At 41.9% G+C, this 6,000-nt stretch overlaps 1 protein-coding gene across 2 annotated transcripts in view; it reads left to right on the top strand.

The window, feature by feature from the left end:
* The window catches only part of ADCY1 (adenylate cyclase 1), a 143,889-nt gene that overhangs the window by 43,662 nt on the left and 94,227 nt on the right, over window positions 1-6,000 (top strand). The gene's annotated exons all lie outside the window — the stretch shown is intronic.

Here is a 6,000-nt window from a genome sequence, read left to right as displayed (position 1 = left end):
GGTGTGGAGGTGATGGTGGAGGTGGGGAGGTGATGGTGGAAGTGTGGAAGTGATGTTGGAGGTGTGGAGGTGATGGCGGAGTTGGAGAAGTGATAATGAAAGTGAGGAGATGATAGTGGAAGTGTGGGGGCCGATGGTTGAGGTGGGGAAGTGGTGATGGAGGTGATAGTGGAGATGATAGTGGAGGTGCAGAGGTGATATTGGAGGTGTGGAGGTGATAGTGGAGGTGAGGAGGTGATGGTGGAGGTGGGAAGGTGATGATGGAGATGGGGAGGTAATAGTGGAAGTATGGAGGTGACGTTGAAGGTGAGGAGGTGATAGTGGAGATGTGGAGGTGATGGTGGAGGATGGGAGGTGATGGTGGAGGTGTGGTGATGGTGGAGGTGAGGAGGTGATGGTGAAGGTGAGAAGGTGATGGTGGAGATGGGAGGTGATAGTGGAAGTATGGAGGTGATGTTGGAGGTGAGGAGGTGATAGTGGAGGTGTGGAGGTGATGATGGAGGTGGGGAGGTGATAGTGGAAGTGTGGAAGTGATGGTGGAGGTGTGGAGGTGATGGCGGAGTTGGAGAAGTGATAATGGAAGTGAGGAGGTGATAGTGGAGGTGTGGGGGTGATAATGGAGGTGGGGAGGTGATGGTGGAGGTGTGGCGGTGATAGTGGAGGTGCGGAGGTGATATTGGAGGTGCAGAGGTGATGGTGGAGGTGAGGAGGTGATGGAGGTGGGAAGGTGATGGTGGAGGTGGGGAGGTGATAGGAGAAGTATGGAGGTGATGATGGAGGTGTGGAGGTGATGGAGTTGGAGAAGTGATGATGGAAGTGAGGAAGTGATAGTGGAGGTGGTGAGGTGATGGTGGAGGTGATGGTGGAGGTGGATAACTGATGATGGGAGTGAAGAGGTGATGGAGGAGGCGAGTAGGTGAGGAGGTGATGGTGGAGGTGGGAAGGTGATAGTGGAAGTGTGGAAGTGATGGTGGAGGTGTGGAGGTAATGGCGGAGTTGGAGAAGTGATAATGGAAGTGAGAAGGTGATAGTGAAAGTGTGGGGGGTGATAGTGGAAGTATGGAGGTGATGGTGGAGGTGTGGAGGTGATGATGGAGGTGTGGAGGTAATGGTGGAGTTGGAGAAGTGATGATGGAAGTGAGGAGGTGATAGTGGAGGTGTGGGGGATGATGGTGGAGGTGGGGTGATGGTGGAGGTGATGGTGGAGGTGGGTAACTGATGATGGGAGTGAAGAGGTGATGGAGGAGGCAAGGAGGTGAGGAGGTGATGGTGGAGGTGGGGAGACAGGGGGAGTGTGTACAAAGGGTCTCAGTTGTGAAGGCAGATGTGGTCAGGAGGTTCAGGTGGACAACTGCCTAGCAGGGAAACAGGTCCCACGTGTAGAGGGGCTGTTGGCTTCTTGGGTGATGCATGTTACAGTTATCTTTCCCATTTCTTATTTCAGTATTCTTACACTTCCTCTGTTGACTGGAGAGGGTAAAAATATCTGTCCCTAAAACTGGCTTTGAGCAGTGACATTTTGGGCTTCGAATTTGCCATGTCAGAATAGTAGCTGATCATTGAGCTAGTTGGTGCCAGGTCTGGGATATGTGTGCTCTTCTGTCTTACTCTATTCATTTCCTGATAGCCCTAGGAGGCAGGGATTGTTCCCATTTTATAGGTGAGGAAACTAAGCCTTCAGAGTGAACCAACTTGCTTTAGACACTCTGAGGCTTGTTTGTTTTTAAAGATTCTGTTTAAAAGTATTTATTTTATTAAATTGTGGATTCCATTTAAAAATAATTTTCATGCAAGTATAATGTGCTTAGAATGGTCGAGTGTTGCCTATTTGGGATTAATGCTTTACGTAAATATCACTGAGGTAGGAGATGATGTTTGAGGGACCTGAAGCACTTTCCTTTTCTGCTGTTTTTTGCTGGCCCTTCTGGGTGTTGGTGTCAGGCCTCTCTGCCCATTTGGCCTCTGAAGACGCAAAAGGTCCATAGAAACTCTCATTCTTTCTTATGTTGAGCACCACAGACTGGGTCCCTGCAAACCAGCACTCATTCATTGGAAATGAGTTGAGGTTTGTGGGTCCATCAGAGTCAGTCGTCGTTGTATGCCAAGCCAGTATGGCTAATTGCTGTCTCGTTGAGAGCTCAGCAGTCACTGTTCTGAGCACATGTGTTCACTGCCCATTGTCATGCTGTTAAGTAAGGACCCGTGTTGTCCTCCTTTTGCAGAGGAGGATGCTTAAGCAGTGTGGGGTGAAGGCCCAAGTGGGTGGAAAGTAGCTGAAGAGCCAGCATTTGAGCCCAGCATGACTGCAGAATTTGTGCTCAGCAGCTCTCTGCTAAGTACTTGGTTCTGTTTAATATCATCATGCTTCTGTGAACTGCTGGCATTGTCACCTCCATTTTATAGATGAGGAAATTTAGGTTCAACAAAGTGAAACGTATGTATGACTCCCTGGCCAGTGAGTGGCAGGCTGGGACAGGACCTGGGATTAGCTGACACTAATGTCTGCCTTGACTTTTCTCATTTCTCTCACTGCCTCTTGTTACAAAATAAGGAATGACACACTGACCGAGTCCCCTCATGGGAAGAACAGACCACAAGAATAATCCTGGGAGCACCTCAAGGGGAGCCAGAGCCTCTCCATACTGTAGGAAAGGCATCAAAAGTCAAGAGCCTTTTGACAGCTAGAGCTGGCAGACATCACTGACCCTTTCCCCTGCTCAGCATAGAGTGAACTGATGAAAAATCTCAGCTCTAAGCTTCCCTCTGGGGAGAGAAGGAGTCAGTGTGACCACTGCCCCAACTTTTATGGGGCTGCCCAAAGAACTAGCATCTATCTCTCCCCTGGATCTCTTGATAGGTCTTGTACAGTCGGGCTACCCAGGAGAGAACAGAGGTGGTAGTTTGGGGTGATAGATAACATAGCTTCCCCCCCCCCCCCCCCCCGCTCAACACAGAGTGAGCAGACAAAATTAACAGCTGCCTGCTTTTCCCTCAGGAGAGAAAGGGTTGGTAAAGCACCAGAATCTGTGGGTGATTGGTGAGAGTCTTCTCCTGTACAGGGCCAGCCCATGAAGACTGAGAGAGGTACCTGCTTTGTCTAAATCTCAAGGCACCAACACAGAGTTAAGGAAGATTACGAATTAGACAAAGATGTTCCAAACAAAGGAATGAGATAAATATACAGAAACTGACTAATGAAACAGTTATATAATTTACCTGATAGATAATTTAAAATAACTCCCATAAAGATGCTCATTGAGGTCAAAAAAATAATGCATGAACAAAGTGAGAAAATAGAAAATATTAACAAGTGCTAGAGAACATGGAACTGAAGATCACAATTACTGAACTGAAAAATTCACTAGAAGGATTCAGCAGAATAAAGAACCAATGAACTGGAAGACAAGTCACTGGACTCACTGGAAATAATTCTGTTAGAGGGGCAAAAGGAAAAAGAAATAGAAAAGACTGAAGAAAGCTTAAGAAAGTTATGGGAAATCATTAGTGGACCAATATACACCTTATGGGAGTTACAGAAGAACAGTGAGCAACAGGACCAGAAAGTTTGTACACACACACACACACACACACACACTTTATATATATATATATTTTTTCATCATATATTACATATATGATGTAAAAATGTATTGTTAAATATGAATATACATACACACACAGTGAAAATTTCCCAAATCTGGTTAAAGAAATGGACATGCAGTTACAAGAAACTCAGATGACACCAAATAAGATGAACACCCCAAAATTCACACCAAGATACATTTATCCAAATTCTCAAACGTCAAGGACAAAGGAAGAATTTTGAAAACAGAGAGGAAAAAGTGACTTGTCACATACCATACAGCCAGCATAAGATAATGGATTTTCCAGCAGAAACCTTGCAGGCGTGAAGGGAGTGGGATGATATATTTCAAGTGCTGAAAGAAAAAAACTGCTAAGCAAGAATACTATGCCTAGCAAAAGTCTCCTTAAAAACATGAAGGAATAAAGACCTCCCCAGACAATTAAAAGCCGAGGAAGGAAGTTCATGACCCCTAAACCTGCCTTACAAGCAATACAAAAGGGAGTTCTTACATTAAAATGAAAGGATGCAAAACAACAACACAATAGCATAAGAAAATATGATACTTATTGGTAAAGATTTATACATCAACAAATACAAAATACTGTATTACTGTAATTGTAGTGCATAAATCACTTTTCATTCTAGCATAAAAGTTAAGAAAACTAAAGTGTTAAAAATAACTGAAAGTATCAAAATATATACTATATGAATAAATATAAACTGTGACAACATAAAATAAATTATGAAGAAGTTAAAGTGTAGTGTCTGTATGTGATTGAACTTGTTATCAGCTCAAAATGGACAGTTATAGTTTTTATAAGCACCAAGGTAACCACAAAGAAAAAAATAGCTATAGAAACTACACAAAGGAGAAAGAAAAAGGAACCAAAGCACATCAAAGCAAAAAATTAACATAACACAAAGGAATTCAGAAAGAGGAAAAAACAAAGAAATCCAAGACAAATAGAATACATTTAACAAAGTTACAATAGTAAGCCATTCCCTATCAATACTTAAAGTGTAAAGGGATTAAACTCCTCAGTCAAAACACATAGCATGGCTGAATGGATAAAAACAAAACCAAAACCAAGCCTAACTATATGCTGTCTATTTAAGGATGTACATAAACTGACAGTGAAGGGATGGAAAGAGATAGCTCATACAAATGAGACCCCAAATAGAGCAAAGATGGTTATGCTTGTATCAGAAAAAAAGGAAGTTTAAGTCAAAAACTGCCAAAAGAGACAAGAAGTCTTTATTATGATAAAAGGGTCAACTCTCAGGAAGATAAAATAATTGTAAATATGTATGCATTCAGCATAAAAGCACCTAAGTATATAAAACAAGCATTGACAGAACTGTAAAAAAACAATAGTAGGAGACTTCAATAGTCTGCTTTTGATAACAGACAGAGCATCCAGACAAGATCAAAAAGAAAGCAGAGGATTTCAATAACACTGTAGACTAAATAGACCTAGCAGACATATAGGGGACATTACAAAACTCAAAAAGCAGAATACACATTCTTCTCAAGTGCACATGGATCTTTCTCCAGGAAAGGTCATATGTTAAGTCACGAACAAGTCCTCACAGTTTTAAGAATTACATCAGATATCTTTTCTGATCACAGTGGGATGAAACTAGAAATTAATAGCAGAAAGAAAACTGAAAAATTCATAAAAGTGTTGAAATTAAAAACACATTCTTGAACAATTATTGGGTCAAAGAAGAAATCAAAAAGGATATTAGAAAATACCTCCAGGCTGGGCATGGTGGCTGACACCTGTAATCCCGGCACTTTGGGAGGCTAGGGTGGGAGGTTTGCTTTAGCCCAGGATTTCAAGACCAGCCTAGACAACATAATAAGACCTCGTCTCTACAAAAAAATTTAAAAATTATCCAGGCATGGTGGCATGCACCTATAGTCCCAGCTACTCAGGAGGCTGAAGTAGGAGGATTGCTTGAGCTCAGGATTTCAAGACCAGCCATGAGCTATGAGCACACCTCTCTACTCTAGCAGCCTGGGTGACAGAGAAAGACCCTATCTCAAAAAAACCAAACAAACAAACAAAAAAACCTGAAAATACCTTCAAACAAAAGAAAATGAAAACACAACATACCCAAACTTAAGGGATGGAACAGAAGCAGTAATAAGAGGGAAGTTCATAGCAATAAATGCTTACATTAAAAAAGAAATATATCAAAGTAACAATATTAACTTTGCACCTCAAGAAGCCAAAAAAAAGAAGAACATATTAAGCCTAAAATTATTAGAATGAAGGAAATAACAGAGATGAGAGCAGAAATAAATGAAACAGAAAATAAAAAACAATATTAAAAAATCTACAAAACCAAGAGTTGCTTTGTGAAACAGTAAATAAGATTTTGACACGTTCTTACCTAGACTGAAAATA

The sequence above is a fragment of the Theropithecus gelada genome, chromosome 3 (genome assembly GCF_003255815.1).
Source record: "Theropithecus gelada isolate Dixy chromosome 3, Tgel_1.0, whole genome shotgun sequence".
Taxonomy (NCBI): domain Eukaryota; kingdom Metazoa; phylum Chordata; class Mammalia; order Primates; family Cercopithecidae; genus Theropithecus; species Theropithecus gelada.
Note: the sequence above shows the minus strand (reverse complement) of the source record. Positions and strands in the feature narration are given on the sequence as shown.